Raw genomic sequence first — 19,847 nt, 5'->3', positions numbered from 1 at the left:
AAGAAAGGAAGGAGGGAGGGAGGGAGGAAGGAAGGAAGGAGGATAAGAAGGATAAAAGACAGAAATAAAGATGATACAGTAAAAATAAAATAAAGTATAATATAGTTATTGAATTTAAAAATATTTAGAAAAAAAGAAAAAAAAAAAAGGGACGGATAGAACCTTAGGACAAATGTTGGAAGCAAAGCTATACAGAGAAAATCTTACACAGAAGCATACACATACACCTTCACAAAAAGAGGTAAAGGGGGAAAAATCATAAATCTTGCTCTCAGAGACCACCTCCTCAATTTGGGGTGATTTGTTGTCTAAAGGAGGGAAGGCAGGAAGGAAAGAAAGAAAGAACGAAGGTAAAGTATAATAAAGTTATTACAATTAAACTTAATTATTAAGAAAAAGAATTTTTTTAAAAAAATCATGGACGGATAGAGCCCTAGGACAAATGGTGGAAGCAAGAGTATACAGACAAGATCTCACACAGAAGCATACACGTACACATTCACAAAAAGAGGAAAAGGGAAAAAAATCATAGATCTCGCTCCTAAAGTCCACCTCTTCAATTTGGGATCATTCCTTGTCTATTCAGGTATTCCACAGATGCAGGGTATATCAAATTGATTGTGGAGCTTTAATCCGCTGCTTCTGTGGCTGCTGGGAGAGATTTCCCTTTCTCTTCTTTGTTCTCACAGCTCACAGGAGCTCAGCTTTGGATTTGGCCCTGCCTCTGCGTGTAGGTCGCTGGAGGGCGTCTGTTTTTTCGCTCAGACAGGACGGGGTTAAAGGAGCCTGTGATTCGGGGCCTCCGGCTCACTCAGGCCAGGGGTTGGGGGATGGGGGAAGGAGGGGCACTGCGTGCGGGGCGGGCCTGCGGCGGCAGAGGCAGCGTGACATTGCGGCAGAGGCCGGCGTGACGTTGCACCAGCCTGAGGCCCGCCGTGCGTTGTCCCGGGGAAGTTGTCCCTGGATCCCGGGAACCTGGCAGTGGCGGGCTGCACAGGTTGCGCGGAAGAGGGGTGTGGAGAGTGACCTGTGCTCGCACACAGGCCCCTTGATGGCGGCAGCAGCAGCCTTTGCGTCTCCCGCCCGTCTCTGGGGTCCGTGGTTTTAGCCGCGGCTCGCGCCCGTCTCTGGGATTTGCACTTTCAGCCGCGGCTCCCGACCGTCTCTGGAGATCCTTTAGGCCGCACTCTTAAACCCCTCTCCTCGCATACCAGGAAACAAAGAGGGAAGAAAAAGTCTCTTGCCTCTTCGGCAGGTGCAGGCTTTTCCCCGAACTCCCTCCCGGCTAGTCGTGGTGCACTAACCCCTTCAGGCTATGTTCAAGCCGCCAACCCCAGTCCTCTCCCTGAGCTCCGTCCAAAACCGAAACCCGAGCCTCAGCTCACAGCCCCCCTCACCCTGGTGGGTGAGCAGACAAGCCTCTCGGGTTGGTGACTGCTGGTCGGCACCAATCGTCTGTGCAGGAATCTCCCCGGTTTGCCCTCCGCACCCATCACTGTGCACTACTCTGCGGTCCCGAAACTCCCCCCTCCGCCTCCCGCAGTCTCCGCCCGCGGAGGGGCTTCCTAGTGTGTGGAAACTTTTCCTCCTTCACAGCTCCCTCCCACTGGTGCAGGTGCCATCCTTATTCTTTTGTCTCTGTTTTTTCTTTTGCCCTACCCAGGTACGTGGGGAGTTTCTTGCCTTTTGGGAGGGCTGAGGTCTTCTGCCAGCCTTCAGTACTAGTTCTATAGGAGTTGTTCCACGTGTGGATGTATTTCTGGTGTATCCGTGGGGAGGAAGGCGATCTCCGCATCTTACTCTTCTGCCATCTTCAAGGTCCCCCCCCAAACTCATTCTAAGTTTACAGACAAACCATAGCACACCACCTGACATGGCCCTGCTCAACAGAGGGAAAAGACTCAGCTCCACCCACCAAAACTCAGGCCCCTGTCCTTCCCATCAGGAAGCCTACACAAGCCACTGGAATAACCTCAGCATCAGGGGCAGAGAACAGCAGCAAGAGGAACTACGATGCTGCAGCCTAGGAAAAGGAGACCTCAAATGCTGTAAATGAGATGAAAATGAGAAGAGAGAGAAATATCTTACAGGCCAGCGAAATATAAAAACCTGCAAGACCAAATATGAAAAGGAAACTACCTGAAAAAGAATTCAGAGTAATGATAGTAAAGATGATACAAAATCTCGGAAATAGAATAGAAAAAATACAAGAAACTTTTAACAAGGACCTACAAGAACTAAAGAACAAACAAAGAGTAATGAACAACACAACTGAAATTAAAAATACTCTAGAAGGAATCAATAGCAGAATAGCTGAGGCAAAAGAACAGATAAGTGAGCTGGAAGATAGAATGGTGGAATTAACTGCCACAGAGGAGAATAAAGACAAAAATAAAGAAGAGAATGGGGGACAGTTTTAGAGACCTCAGGGCTAACATTAAGTGCACCAGCATTTGAACATAGCTGTCCCAGAAGAAGAAGAAAAAAAGAAAGGGTCTGAGAAAATATATGAAGAGATTACAGTTGAAAACTTCCCCAACATGGAAAAGGAAATAGTTGATCAAGTCCATGAAGTGCAGAGAGTCCCATAGAGGATAAACCCAAAAAGAAACATGCTGAGATGCATTCTAATCAAACTAACAAAAATTAAATACGAAGAAAAAATATTAAAACAGCAAGAGAAAAGCAACAAATAACACAAAAGGGAATCGCCATAAGGTTAACAGATGATCTTTCAGCAGAAACTCTACAGACCAGAAAGAAGTGGCAAGATATATTTAAAGTGATGAAGGGGAAAAACCTTCAACCAACCTTACTCTACCCAGGAAGGATCTCATTCAGATTTGACAGAGAAATCAAAAGCTTTAAAGACAAGCAAAAGTTAAGGGAATTCAGCAACACAAAACCAGCTTTACAACAAATGCTATAGGAACTTCTCTAGGCAGGAAACACAAGAGAAGGAAAAGATCTACAAAAATAACCTCAGAACAATCAAGAAAATGGTAATAGGAGCATACATATCAAAAATTACATTAAATGTAAATGGATTAAAGGCTCCAACCAAAAGACACAGACTGGATGAATGGATACAAAAACAATACCCATATATATGCTATCTACAAGAGACCCACTTCAGACCTAGGGATACATACGGACTGAAAGTGAAGGGATGGAAAAATATATTTCATGCAAATGGCAATCAAAAGAAAGCTGGAGTAACAATACTTGTATCAGATAAAATAGACTTTAAAATAAAGACTGTTACAAGAGATAAGGAAGGACACTACTTACTGATCAAGGGATCAATCCAAGAAGATATAACAACTGTAAATATTTATGCACCCAACATGAGAGCACCTCAACACATAAGGCAAATACTGACAGCCATAAAAGAAGAAACTGATAGTAACACAATCATAGTAGGGGATTTTAACACCACACTTACTCCAATGGAAAATCATCAAAACACAAAATAAGAAAGGAAACACAAGCTTTAAATGACACATTAGACCAGATGGACTTAATTGATATTTATAGAGTATTCCATCAGAAAGCAACAGAATACACTGTCTTCTCAAGTGCACATGGAACATTCTTCAGGACAGATCATATCTTGGGTCACAAATCAATCCTTGGAAATTTAAGAAATTTGAAATCATATCAAACATCTTTCCTGAGCACAATGCTATGAGACTAGATATCAATTACAGGAAAAAAACTGTAAAAAATACAAACACATGGAGGCTAAACAATACACTACCAAATAACCAAGAGATCACTGAAGAAATCAAAGAGGAAATCAAAAAATACCCAGAAACAAATGACAATGAAAACACGATGACCCAAAACCTATGGAATGCAGCAAAAGCAGTTCTAAGAGGGAAGTTTATGGCAATACAATCCAAGTCAAGAAGCAAGAAAAATATAAAATAACCTAACCTTACACCTAAAGCAGTTAGAGAAAGAACAACAACAACAACAAACCCAAGTTAGCAGAAGGAAAGAAATCATAAATGTCAGATCAGAAATAAATGAAAAAAAAAAGAAGGAAACAATAACAAAGATCAATAAAACTAAAAGATGGTTCTTTGAGAAGATAAAATGGATAAACCATTAGCCAGACTCATCAAGAAAAAAAGGGAGAAGACTCTCAAATCAACAGAATCAGAAATGAAAAAGAAGTAACAACTGACATCGCAAAAATACAAAGGATCATGAGAGGCTATTACAAGCAACTGTATGCCAATAAAATGGACAACCTGGAAGAAATGGACAAATTCTTAGAAAAGTACAACCTTCCAAGACCAAACCAGGAAGGAATAGAAAATATAAACAGACGAATCACTAGCACTGAAATTGAAACTGTGATTAAAATTCTTCCAACAAACGAAAGCCCAGGGCCAGATGGCTTCACAGGCGAATTCTATCAAACATTTAGAGAAAAGCTAATGCCTATCTTTCTCAAACTCTTCCAAGATATAGCAGAGGAATGAACACTCCCAAATTCATTCTATGAGGTCACCATCACGCTGATACCAAAACCAAAGATGTCACAAAGAAAGAAAACTACAGGCCAATATCACAGATGAATCATAGATGCAAAAATCCTCAACAAAATACTAGCAATCAAAATCCAGAAGCACATTAAAAGGATCATACACCATGATCACGTGGGGTTTATCCCAGGAATGCAAGGATTCTTCAATTCATGCAAATCAATCAATGTGATACACCATATTAACAAACTGTAGGATAAAAACCATATGGCAATCTCGGTAGATGCAGAAAAAGCTTTTGACAAAATTCAACACCATTTATGATTTAAAAAAAAACTCCAGAATGTTGGCATTGAGGAAACCTATCACAACATAATAAAAACCATATATGACAAACCCACAGCCAACATCATTCTTAATGGTGAAAAACTGAAAGCATTTCTTCTAAGATCAAGAGCAAGACAAGGGTGCCACTCTCACCACTATTATTCAACATAATTTTGGAAGGTTTAGCCATGACAATTAGAGAAGAAAAAGAAGTAAAAGGAATACAAAATGGTGGCACAGCTTCAAGATGGCAGAAGTGTAAGATGTGGAGATCACCTTCCTCCCCACAAATACATCAGAAATACATCAACATGTGAAACAACTCCTACAGAACAACTATTGAATGCTGACAGAAGACCTCAGACCTTCCAAAAGGCAAGAAACACCCCACATACCTGGGTAGGGCAAAAGAAAAAAAGAAAAACGGAGGCAAAAGAATAGAGATGGGACCTGCACCAGTGGGAGGGAGCTGTGAAGGAGAAAAGGCTTCCACACACTAGGAAGCCCCTTTGTGGGCAGAGACTGCTGGTGGTGGAGGGGGGAAGCTTTGGACACACAGAGGGGAGTGCAGCAGCAAGGGTGCAGAGAGAAAAGCGGATATACTCTTACACAGAGGTTTGCTGCCAACCAACACTCACCAGCCCGAGAGGCTTGTCTGCTCACCTGCCAGGAGAGGTGGAGGCTGGAAACTGAGGCTCGGCCTTTGGTCGGATCCCAGGGAGAGGAATGTAGTTGGCTGCGTGAACACAGCCTGAAGGGGGCTAGTGCACCGCAGCTAGCTGGGAGGGAGTCGGGGAAAAAGTCTGGAGCTGCTGAAGAGACAAGAGACTTTTTCCTGCCTCTTTGTTTCCTGGTGCGCGAGGGGAGGGGATTAAGAGCACCACTTAGAGGAGCTCCAGAGACAGGTGTGAGCCGCAGCTACCAGCCTGGACCCCAGAGACGGGCATGAGATGCTAAGGCTGCTGCTGCAGCCACCAAGAAGCCTGTGTGCAAGCACAGGTCACAATCCACACTGTCCTTCCCGGGAACCTGTACAGCCTACCACTGCCAGGATCCTGTGATCCAGGGACAACTTCCCCAGGAGAGCCCATGGCATGCCTCAGGCTGGTGTGATGCCATGCTGGCTTCTGCCGCTGCAGGCTCACCCTGCATATGTACCCCTCCCTCCCCCTGGCTTGAGTGAACCAGAGCCCCTGAATCAGCTGCTCCTTTAACCCCATCCTCTCTGAGCAAAGAACAGACGCCCTCAGGTGACCTACAAAAAGGCGGGTCCAAATTCAAAGCTAAACCCCGGGAGCTGAGCGAACAATGAAGAGAAAGGGAAATTCCTCCCAGCAGCCTCAGAAGCAGCGGATTAAATCTCCCCAATCAACTTGATGTACCCTGCATCTGTGGAATACCTGAATACACAACAAATCATACCAAATTGAGGAGGTGGACTTTGGGAGCAATGATATCTATTTTTTCCCCTTTTTCTCTTTTTGTGAGTGTGTATTTGTATGCTTCTATGTGTCATTTTGTCTGCATAGCTTTGCTTTTGCCATTTGTCCTAGGGTTCTCTCTGTCTTTTTAAAAAAATTTTTTTTCTTAATAATTATTTTTAATAACTTTATTTTATTTTAGCTTCTTTCTTTCTTTCTTTTTCCTTTCTTTCTTTCTTCCCCTTCCTTCCTTCCTTCCTTCCTTCCTTTCTTTCTTTCTTTCTTTCTTTCTTTCTTTCTTTCTTTTCTCCCTTTTCTTCTGAGCTGTGTGGAGGACAGGCTCTTTGTGCTACAGCCAGGCTTCAGGGCTATGCCACTGAGGTGGGAGAATCAAGTTCAGGACACTGGTCCACAAGTGACCTCCCAGCTCCACATAATATCCTATGGCAAAAATTCTCAAAGAGATCTCTATCTCAATGCCAAGACCCAGCTCCTCTCAACGACCAGAAAGCTACAGTGCTGGACACCCCATGCCAAACAACTAGCAAGACAGGAACACTACCCCATCCATTAGCACAAAGGCTGTGTAAAATCATAATAAGGCCACAGACACCCCAAAACACACCACCAGACATTGACCTGCCCAACAGAAAGACAAGGTCCAGCCTCATCCACCAGAACACAGGCACTAGTCCCCTCCATCAGGAAGCATACACACCCACTGAACCAAACTTAGTCACTGGGGACAGACAACAAAAACAATGAAAAGTACGAACCTGCAGCCTGGGGAAAGGAGACCCCAAACACAATAAGTTAAGCAAAATGAGAAGACAGAGAAACACACAGCAGATGAAGGAACAAGGCAAAAACCCAAAAGCCCTAAAAAAGGAAGAGGAAATAGGCAGTCTACCTGAAAAAGAATTCAGAATAATGATAGTAAAGGTGATACAAAATCTTGGGAAAACAATGGAGAAAATACAAGAAACGTTTAACAAGGACCTAGAACTAAAGAGAAAACAAACAGTAATGAACAACACAATTAATGAAATTAAAAATTCTCTACAAGGAGTCAATAGCAGAAAAACTGAGGCAGAAGAACGGATAAGTGACCTGGAAGATAAAATAGTGGAAATAACTACTGCAGAGCAGAATAAAGAAACATGAATGAAAAGAATCGAGGACAGTCTCAGAGACCTCTGAGACAACATTAAATGCAACAGCATTCAAATTATAGGGGTCCCAGAAGAAGAAGAGAAAAAGACAGGGACTGGGAAAATATTTGAAAAGATTATAGTTGAAAACTTCCCTAATATGGGAAAGGAAATAATCAAGTCCAGGAAACACAGAGAGTCCCATACAGGATAAATCCAAGGAGAAACACTACAAGACACATATTTATCAAACAATCAAAAATTAAATACAAAGAACAAATATTAAAAGCAGCAAGGGAAAAACAACAAATAACACATAAGGGAATCCGTATAAGATTACCAGCTGATCTTTCAGCAGAAACTCTGCAAGCCAGAAGGGAGTGGCCGGGCATATTTAAAGTGATGAAGGAGAAAAACCTACAACCAAGATTACTCTATCCAGCAAGGATCTCATTCGGATTTGATGGAGAAATTAAAACCTTTACAGACAAGCAAAAGCTAAGAGAATTCAGCACCACCAAACCAGCTTTACAACAAGCGAACTTCTCTAGGCAGGAAACACAAGAGAAGGAAAAGACCTACAATAATAAACCCAAAACAATTATGAAAATGGTAATAGGAACATACATATTGATAATTACCTTAAATGTAAATGGATTAAATGCTCCAACCAAAAGACATAGATTGGCTGAATGGATACAAAAACAAGACCCGTATATATGCGATCTACAAGAGACCCACTTCTGACCTAGGGGCACATACAGACTGAAATTGAGGGGATGGAAAAAGATATTCCATGCAAATGGAAATCAAAAGAAAACTTGAGCAGCAATTCTCATATCAAACAAAATAGACTTTAAAAGAAAGACTGTTAGAAGAGACAAAGAAGGATTCTACATAATGATCAAGGGATCGATCCAAGAAGAAGATATAACAATTGTAAATATTTATGCACCCAACATAGGAGCACCTCAATACATAAGGCAAATACCAACAGTCATAGAAGGAGAAATCAACAGTAACAAAATCATAGTAGGGGATTTGGACACCCAACTTTCACCAATGGACAGATCATCCAAAATGGAAATAAATAAGGAAACACAAGCTTTAAATGATTAAACAAGATGGACTTAAATGATATTTATAGGACACTCCATCCAAAAACAACAGAATACACATTCTTCTCAAGTGCTAATGGAACATTCTCCAGGATAGATCGTATCTTGGGTCACAAATCAAGCCTTGGTAAATTTAAGAAAATTGAAATAGTAAAAAGTATCCTTTCTGACAACAACACTCTGAGACTAGATACCAGTCACAGGGAAAAATCTGTAAGAAATACAAACACATGGAGGCTAAACAACACAGTACTTAATAACGAAGTGATCACTGAAGAAATCAAAGAGGAAATAAAAAAATACCCAGAAACAAATGACAATGAAGACACGACGACCCCAAACATATGGGATACAGAAAAAGCAGTCCTAAGAGGGAAATTTATAGCAATACAATACTACCTTAAGAAACAAGAAACATCTCAAATAAACAACCTAACCTTACACCTGAAAAAATTAGAAAGGGAATAACAAAATTCACAAAGTTAGCAAAAGGAAAGAAATCATAAAGATCAGATCAGAAATAAAGGAAAAAGAAATGAAGGAAATGATAGCAAAGATCAATAAAAGTAAAAGCTGGTTCTTTGAGAAGATAAACAAAATTGATAAACCATTAGCCAGAGTGACCAAGAAAAAAGGGAGAAGACTCAAATCAATAGAATTAGAAATGAAAAAGAAGTAACAACTGACACTGCAAAAAAAGAAGAAAAAAGAATCATGAGAGATTACTACAAGCAATTATATGCCAATAAAATGGACAACCTGGAAGAAATGGACAAATTCTTAGAGATGCACAACCTTCCAAGACTGAACCAGGAAGAAATAGAAAATATGAACAGACGAACCACAAACACTGAAATTGAAACTGTGATTTAAAACCTTCAAGCAAACAAAAGTCCAGGACCAGATGGCCTCATCAGGCGAATTCTATCAGACATTTGGAGAAGAGATTACACCTATACTTCTCAAACTCTTCCAAAATATAGCAGAGAGAGGAACACTCCCAAACTCATTCTATGAAGCCACCATCACCCTGATACCAAAACCAGACAAAGATCTTACACAGAAAGAAAACTACAGGCCAATATCAAAGATGAACATAGATGCAAAAATCCTCAACAAAATACTACCAAACAGCATCCAGCAGCACATTAAAAGGACCATACACTATGATGAAGCCAGTTTTATCCCAGGAATGCAAGGATTCTTCAATATACACAAATCAATCAATGTGATACACCATATTAAAAAGTTGAAGGAGAAAAACCATATGATCATTGCAAAAGATGCAGAGAGAGTTTTCAGCAATATTCAACACCCATTTATGATAATATACTTCAGAAGTGGGCATAGAGGGAACTTTCCTCAACATAATAAAGGCCATATATGAAAAACAGCCAACATCGTACTCAATGGTGAAAAACTGAAAGCATTTCCACTAAGATCAGTAATAAGAAAAGGTTGACCACTCTCACCACTATTATTCAACATAGTTTTGGAAGTTTTAGCCACAGCAATCAGAGAAGAAAAAGATATAAAAGGAATACAAATTGGAAGAGAAAGTAAAGCTGTCACTGTTTGCAGATGACATGATACTATACATAGAGAATCCTAAAGTTGCTACCAAGAAACTACTAGAGCTAATCAATGAATTTGGTAAAGTAGCAGGATACAAAACTAAGGCAGAGAAATCTCTTGCATTCCTATACATTAATGATGAAAAATCTGAAAGTGAAATTAAGAAAACACTCCCATTTTCCATTGCAACAAAAAGAATAAAATAACTAAGAATAAACCTACTTAAGGAGACAAAAGACCAGTATGTAGAAAATTATAAGACACTGATGAAAGAATTTAAAAATGATATAAATAGATGGAGATATGTACCATGTTCTTGGATTAGAAGAATCAACATTGTGAAAATGATTCTACTACTCAAAACAATCTACACATTCAATGCAATCCCAATCAAACTACCACTGGCAATTTTCACAGAACCAGAACAAAAAATTTCACAGTTTGTATGGAAATACAAAAGACACCGAATAGCCAAAGCAATCTTCAGAAAGAAAAATGGAGCTGGAGAAATCAGGCTCCCTAACTTCAGACTGTACTACAAAGCTACAGTAAACAAGACAATATGTTACTGGCACAGAAACAGCAATATAGATCAACGGAACAGGATAGAAACCCAGAGATAAACCCACACACATATGGTCACCTTATCTTTGATAAAGGAGGCAAGAATATACAGTGGAGAAAAGACAGCCTCTTCAATAAGTGGTGGTGGGAAAAGTGGGCAGCTACATGTAAAAGAATGAAATTAGAACACTTCCTAACACCATACACAAAAATAAACTCAAAATTGATTAAAGACCAAAATGTAAGGCCAGACACCATCAAACTCTTAGAGGAAAACCTAGGCAGAACACTCTATGACATGAATCACAGCAAGATCCTTTTTGACCCACCTCCTAGAGAAATGGACATAAAAACAAAAATAAATGGGATCTAAAGAAACTTAAAAGCTTTTGCACAGCCAAGGAAACCATAAACAAGATGAAAGGACAACCCCCAGAATGGGAGGAAATATTTGCAAATGAAGCAACGGACAGAAGATTAATCTCCAAAATTTACAAGCAGCTCATGAAGCTCAGTATCAAAAAAACAAACAACCCAGTCCAAAAATGGGCTGAAGACATAAATAGACACTTCTCCATAGAAGATGTACATATTGCCAAAAAACACATGAAAGAATGCTCAACATCATTAATCATTAGAGAATGCAAATCAAAACTACAATGATGTATCATCTCAGACTGGTCAGAATGGCGATAATCAAAAAATCTACAATCAATAAATACTGGAGAGTGTGAGGAGATAAGGGAACCCTCTTGCGCTGTTTGTGGGAATGTAACTTAATACAGCCACTATGGAGAACAGTATGGAGGTTCCTTAAAAACTAAGAATAGAGCTACCATATGACCCAGCAATCCCACTACTGGGCATATACCCTGAGAAAACCATAATTCAAAAAGAGTTATGTACCAATATGTTCTTTGCAGCTCTATTTACAATAGCCAGGACATGGAAGCAGCCTAAGTGTCCATCAACAGATGAATGGATAAAGAAGATGTGGCACATATATACAATGGAACATTACTCAGCCCTACAAAGGAATGAAACTGAGTTGTTTGTAGTGAGGTGGATGGAACTAGAGACTGTCATTCAGAGTGAAGTAAGACAGAAAGAGAAAAACAAATACCGTATGCAAACATATATATATGGAATCCAGAAAAAACGAAAAATGGTCATAAGAACCTAGCGGCAAGACTGGAATAAAGATGCCAACCTACTATAGAATGGGCTTGAGGATATGGGGAGGGGGAAGGGTAAGCTGGGACAAAGTGAGAGAGTGGCATGGACATATATACACTACCGAACGTAAATTAGATAGCTAGTGGGAAGCAGTCGCATAGCACAGGGAGATCAACTCGATGCTTTGTGACCACCTAGAGGGGTGGTATAGGGAGGGTGGGAGGGAGGGAGACACAATAGTGAAGAGATATGAGGACATATGTATAACTGATTCACTTTGTTACAAAGCAGAAACTAACACACCACTGTAAAGCAATTATACTCCAATAAAGATGTTTAAAAAAAAGTAAAAGGAATACAAATTGGAAAAGTAAAACTGTCACTGTTTGCAGATGACATGAAATTATACATAGAAAATCCTAATGATGCCTGCAGAAAACTACTAGAGCTAATCAATGAATTTAGTAAAGTACAGGATACAAAATTAATGCACAAATCTCTTGCATTTCTATACACTACCAACGAAAGATCAGAAAGAGAAATTAAGGAAACACTCCCATTTACCACTGCAAAAAAAGAATAATATACTTAAGAATACACCTACCCAAGGGGGAAAATGACCTGTATGCAGAAAACTATAAGGCACTGATGAATGAAATCATAGATGATTCAAACAGATGGAGAGGTATATCATGTTATCAGATTGGAAGAATCAACGTTGTGAAAATGACTGTAATACCAAAAGCAATCTACAGATTCAATGTGATCCCTATGAAATTACCCATGGCATTTTCCACAGAACTATAACAAGAAATTTTACAATTTGTATGGAAACACAAAAGACCCCGAATAGCCAAAGCAATCTTCAGAAAGAAAAACGGAGCTGGAAGAATCAGGCTCCCTGACTTCAGACTATACTACAAAGCTACAGTAATCAAGGCAGTATGGTATTGACACAAAAACAGAAATATAGATCAATGGAACAGGATAGAAAGCCCAGAGATAAGCCCACGCAAATGTGGTCACCTTATCTTTGACTGTGGAGGGAAAAATATACAATGGAGAAAAGACAGCCTCTTCAATAAGTGGTGCTCGGAAAACTGGACAGCTACATGTAAAAGAATGATATTAGAACACTTCCTAACAGCATATACAAAAATAAACTCAAAATGGATGAAAGACCTAAATGTAAGGCCAGAAACTACAAAACTCTTGGAGGAAAACATAGGCAGAACACTCTTTGACATAAATCACAGCTAGATCCTTTTTGACCCACCTCCTAGAGAGATGGAAATAAAAACATAAATAAACAAATGGGATCTAATGAAACTTAAAAGCTTTTGCACAGCAAAGGAAACCATAAATAAGACGAAAAGACATCCCTCAGAATGGGAGAAAATATTTGCAAATGAAGCAACTGACAAAGGATTAATCTCCAAAATATACAAGCAGGTCATGCAGCTCAATATCAAAAAAAACAAACAACCCAATCCAAAAATGGTTAGAGGGCCTAAACAGATATTTCTCCAAAGAAGATACACAGATTGCCAACAAACACATGAAAGGATGTTCAACATCACTAATCATTAGAGAAATAAAAATCAAAACTACAATGAGATATCACCTCACACCAGTCAGAATGGCCATCATTCAAAAAATCTAGAAACAATCAGTGTTGGAGAGGGTGTGGAGAAATGGGAACCCTCTTGCACTGTTGGTGGGAATGTAAATTGATTCAGCTACTATGGAGAACAGTATAGAGGTTACTTAAAAACTAAACATAGAACTACCATATGACCCAGCAATCCCACTACTGGGCATATACCTTGAGAAATCCATAACTTAAAAGGAGACATGTACCCCAATATTCATTGCAGCACTATTTACAATAGCTAGGTATGGAAGCAATCTAAATGTCTACTGACAGATGAATGGATAAAGAAGATGTGGCACATGTATACATTGGAGTATTACTTTGCCAATAAAAGGAATGAAATTGAGTTATTTGTAGTGAGGTGGATGGACTTAGAGTGTGTCATACAGAGTCAAGTAAGTCAGAAAGAGAAAAACAAATATCATATGCTAACGCATATATATGGAACCTAAAAAAGCGGTACTGATGAACCTAGTGACAGAGAAGGAATAAAGATGCAGACATAGAGAACAGACTTGAGGACACCGGGGTGGGAGGGGAAACCGGGATGAAGTGAGAGAGTAACACTGATATATCTGCACTACCAAATATAAAATGGATGGCTAGTGGGAAGCTTCTGCATAGCACAGGGAGATTAGGTTGATGCTTTGTGATGACCAGAGGGACGGAGTAGGGTTGGTGGGAGGGAGGTTCCAGAGGGAGGGGATATGTGCATATATGTATACTTACAGCTGATTCACTTTGTTGTACAACAGAAACTAACACAACATTGTAAAGCAATTATACTCCAATAAAGATGTTTAAAGAAAAAAGAAGCGCAGGGTATAAAGAGCAAGGCTCCCAGGAATTAACAGAACAAGGGCTTTAGCCATGTGAATCATTGTGGTTGGAGAGGACCTCAGATGTTGGAGAGGATCTTGAAGTTGGAGAGGACCTCAGAGGTCCTTGATTGAACCTTTTCTTGATGCAAAATCCCCTCTTTATCAGCCTCAACAGCCTCAACAAAAGACCAGTCAGCCTTGGCCTGACTATATCAGTGATGGGACACTCACAGTGTCCCAGTGATCTGTCTTTCTATTCTTGAAAGGTTTTGGTGGTCTTGGAGTTCTTTTTCATACGAATGACTTCAGTTTTCCTGTAACTCACTAATACTGTGCTGCTGAGTTATGTGGAACAAGTTGAATCCCCTTTATAGATATCTTGGCCTTCATGCAGTACAGCAGAGCAGTTAGGAGCATGGGGCTGTGAATCATTCAAACCTGAGTTTGAGTTGCCTCCCAACATTTACTGGTGATGTGACTTTAAGCAAGTTATTTCTTCTCTCAGAGTATCAGTTTCACATTTATAAAATGACACTATCCTATTGGTATTACCAAAGGCAAGTTCATGTGCCCAATGCACAGTGAGGCCCAACAAACCAAAATCTTGGAGTTTGGAGCAGAGAAATGTTTTCTGCAGGGCCATGCAAAGAGAACGGTGGGCTCATGTCCCCCCAAAACCCCAAACTCCCTCAAGGATTTCAGCAAAACATTTTTAAAGGTGAGGTGAGGGATGGGGGGTCACAGGGTAGGTAATCAGCTCATGCTTAATTCTCTGATTGGTTGATGGTGAGGTAACAGGGTGGTGTCACAGGGGTTAACATTACCAATCCTTAGGCTCTAGGAGGTCTGGGGGCTAGGTGCTCATAGTTGTCAAGTAGTTAATATTTTCCATTAGGTGGTCATGGTGGGGTTGACATCTGTAAAACAACTCATGAAATGTGCATCAGATACTATTATCTAGCTACTTCAGAGAGGAGCTACAGCAGAGGATATGGGGGAAGGGCCTGCCCCAGGAAGGCCCTATAAGGTACTGCTGTGTTACAGTGTTTGCCTTCCTAGGGCTGTTGTCCTGAGGTTTGTAATGAACATAAAGTTCATAATACAATGCTCTGAATTCAGAGACTCCACATCTTATAGGAAATTCACCATTTCCCTGTTGAATGACCTTGGGAAAGTTATGTCATCACTTGGTGCATCTGCTTTCTCATGCACAAAATACCTATCTCATGAAGTTGTTGTGAGGTTAAATGTAAACTGCTTAGAGCCATTCCTAGCACATAGTAAGCACTCAATAAATTTAAATATTTGTTAATAATTAGTCAACTAATTAGATTAATTATTGGATTTCTTCAGGGAGATAGCCTCTGCTTTACATCTCTGACCCACTAATCATACTCTGTTTCCTCCCACTGGCTAGAGACATCAGAATATGGAAGCTCTGTTTTCCAAATCCTTTGCATTTCGGGTGCCTGCTGATTCTTGACAGCTTAAAATTTGGCTTGAGCACCTGAGCACCAATCGTTGTTACATCCAGTATGAAGATAGAGGGATTTGTACAATCTCAATACATTGCAACCAGAGAAGAATTTTGCTGGACTTGTCTGTACTTTTCCTGAATGGATAATCATTCAGGTGGAATAGTAACTACTTTACTGCTAGGGTCTTCTTTCCACATTTGAACAAGAAGGGCCATCCATCCATCCACCCATGGCTTTGTATAACCAAGTTAACAGGTGTCTAGAATCCAATTCAATATATGTATAAAAAAAACATCAGAAATTAAACATACATCTAGGGTAGGGCCCAAAGCCCTTGTTCCAGGTTCAACCTGGAAAGACAACTCATTTGGCAACTCTGCTTTGATGTTTCTTAGGCACTTCAACATGTACAAAACAAAACTCATAAAATTCCTGCCTAGAAATCTTATTTCTCCTTAGTGTTCACATGTCGGTGAGCAGCAGCAGCATCCTCCTATTTGCTCAAGCCAGAACCTGAAAATCATTCTTGACTTCTACCTCTTCCTAACTCCAACGTCTAAATCCTGTTGATTCGACTGTCTAAATATTTGTCACATCTGTTCACTTCTCTCTGTTTCTACTCCCTCTAATTTAATCTATGATGGCTCACTTTGATCCCTGCCTCCTGGTATTCATGCCCTTGAGTGAGGGTTTGGGTGTAGTGACTTGTTTCTAATGAGTAGAATATGGCAAAAGTAACTGGATGCCACTTTTGAGACTGACTAGATTATAGAAGACTGTGACTTCGATTTGCTTGCTCACTCTTTCTCTGACTGTTCTCACTTGCTTGCTCTGTTGAAACATGCCGCTGTGTTCTGAGTTCCCCATAGGACCTCTGATCAGCAGTTAGTGAGATATTGAGGCCCTCAGTCCAACAGCTACAGACAACCATTATGGAACTTAGATGTAAATTCTTTTCTGGATGACTGCAGTCCTGGATGACAATTTGGTTGTAGCTTTGGGAATGATGGTGAGCATCAAGTTCCAGCAAATTACATCCAGATTTCTTATTCACAGCAACTGTGAGTTAATAAATGTTGTTTTAAACTCTTAAAAGTTTTGGAGTAATTTGCTACATAGCAATAGATAACTAAATACAGCATCTTAACTGGACTTCCCACACCCACTCTTGCTGTCCTTCACACTGCAGCCAAAGTTTGCTGATTTACTACTAAATCTACTTACTGCTTAAACTCGTTCAGTGATTTCCTATTACCTCATGATAAAGCCCAAATTTCCCAACATTTGGCCAAAGATCCTTTTTGACTGACCGTTTCTCTCCATTCTCAGGTCCTGCCATTTCTTTGAACTCTGTGCTTCACCAGTCAATCTTTTTCTCCTGGCCCCTTCTTCATTCTCACCTCTAGGCCTTTGCACTTGCTGTGTTTCCTGCTAGAAACTTCATTTCTCCTTGTCCTTTACCTAGCTCTCTTGTAGGCACATTTTATGTTTTGGCTTAATTGTCCATCAAGGGTGGGGGGGGACAATTGTCTCCTCAAGGGGTAATTAAGCCAAAATAAGTCCCTGTGCCTACAAGGGACAGTCTTTCTTTCCTGGCCCAGCCCCATGGACTAGGTTAAGATCTACTCTTTGAACTTCCACAGCACTTTGTGATTTCTCTATCACAATACTGATTCCTCTTTAGTATGGAGATTTCTTTACTTGCCTCGCAGTCTTGCCCAACTTAGAGGTCTCTGATGTCAGGGGCTGTGTCTTTTTTGCTCCTTGCTCTAACTGCAGCATCTAGCACAGGCCTGGAATGTGTCAGGAGCTCATTATACAACTGTTGAAGGGAAGAAGGGAAGTTTAGTTTCTCCCAACGGGTAATTTGGCTGTTCACATATTTTCTGGGCACTGCAATCTCAACTTGTCCTATACTTATGGAGACCTAAGCCTTCAAGTTTCTGTTGGCCAGGCCTTCTGTGAATTTCTCTCCTCAACAGGCCGTTGTAGTTTATAAAGTCGTGTTGGAAGTAAACCTGAATATTTTGCATAGAACAAAATGATGCCCCTTTCCCGTGAAATATTGAAAGCTGTTTGCCGGGGGATGGCAGAGAACAGCAGTCTCTGTCAGCCCATTCTGCAATAAGCAGGAAGGGACTCTTCATTTTTACAAAATTCCAGGCCCATTGTGGCAGAGAATGCCGAATGAGACTATTCTGACTAGAAATTCAGTTTCAGTAAATGTTTTGATTTGTTCAGGGTTTTTGGTTTCATAAGAAATTGGTCTTAGTTATGGCTTGTGTGGAGGACTTGGAGTACATAAATTAGTAATAGTTCTGAAGTCAATCTGAAGTTAATCCTCCAACAAAACCCTACCAGCAAGTTACGGTGGCCAGCATGTACAGATCAGAATGAATAATTTCCTCAATATGTAACAATTAAGATTGCTAGGGACAGCTCAACGTGGGATCTTATATGGAGAGTTAATATTTTAACAAGAACAGCTGATAATTAACATACTATTGAATCTAAAATTGTATGTGTTGAGGCTGAACCAGGAGATTGCTTATGTGGAAGGCAGGTTGCCCTGTGTTGTGCCTTGATTATTTTCCAGATTCAAATGACCCTTATTGTGCAGATGTATTGGATCTGCCACTTGGTTCTGCCTCCGTCATAGAACAGTTCGTGAAATGCACTGAAGAGATAGTACAGTGTTGGAGATACATTGCATTGTCATGGGGAGAGTGATGGGAAAGGACCGCTACTACTGCTCAGGTTATGAGGGAAAGCTGGCCTCTGACAAGGTCTATAATTTCTGGTAATCAGAGAATATGTGGGGTGTTGATCAACTTTGACACTTCGGGTAAATTGTAGATTTGTTGGCCTTGCGCCCAGAAAATACAGCTGGTCTCAATATAATGTAAAATAATTTCCTGTTACAATGGACAAACTGATTTGAACATGCAGATATAATATTAATAAAAATATTTTCTACAGTTTTTATTCCATCCATTAATTAGTTCATTCATTCAATATTTATCAGATATTTTCTAAATACTAAAATAGCACATGGCAGTTAAGTGTATGCATCAGTCAGCATAGGCTAAGTTATGCTACAGTAACAAATGGACACTAACATTTCAATTTATTTTAAGTTCATTTTCATCCATGGGTTGACTGTGGCTCTTCCACATCATCTTCATTCCAGGACCAAGGTAGAAGGAGCAGCCTTTATCTGATACATAATGGCTTCATGAGCCATGACAATGACAGCTCTCAAAGCTCTCTTCAGAAGTGGCTACTCTCATATCATTGGTCAAGATAAATCACAATGCCTCCTGGTATCAGTGGAGTGAGCTGTATAATCCTCCTAAATTCAGTAGTAGAAGCATGAATATTTTGAAGAAGTAATACAATTTACATCAGTGTAAACAGCAGTAGAGTTTAGTTGAAGAGTTCCCAGTGACAGAATGATTGGTTTTGTTGAATGATTTGGCTTATTTCACAGGGAGGCTTCATGGATGTGAAGAATTTAAATGGATATGTCAAGAAGTGAGATTGATCAATAACATTGCCCTGATTTTTGGGGGGTCAAAATAGTGGTTTGTCCCCTGTTCTGACCCCTCCCAGCACTAATTTCCAAGGTTCACCCAGACTGGGTTTGTAGAAGCACAAATATTCCAAGTTCCTCAGTACCTAGCAATAGATGGAGAGCTGAAAACATTTGGGAAAAAAAAAGCTTTTCCTGGAACTTGCAGGTCAGATGTTGAGTTTGCTACTCTACTGGGACTGTATCTTTTAACTTCATTTATGCAAACTTTTCATACTTGCAAGTGATTCACTACTAAAGGAAATAAAGTCATGAATTCTTACACTACCAAATTTAATTAAAGTTGCTCATTGCTGATATCCAGTGTAAAACTGGCAAACTTTTTTAGTCATCCTATAGAAAAAGTGATGACAGCACATGTTTTTTTAATAACATGAATGGGATTTTATTTATACTTTATGCAAAACTAAGTAGCCAGTATAATTAGATAGTAATTTGTAACCTCTAACATAAACATTTTAGGAGCAGTAGTAT

The sequence above is a fragment of the Phocoena phocoena genome, chromosome 20, assembly GCF_963924675.1.
Source record: "Phocoena phocoena chromosome 20, mPhoPho1.1, whole genome shotgun sequence".
NCBI lineage: Eukaryota > Metazoa > Chordata > Mammalia > Artiodactyla > Phocoenidae > Phocoena > Phocoena phocoena.
The sequence above is the reverse complement of the archived record's forward strand: the minus strand, read 5'-3'. Positions refer to the sequence as shown.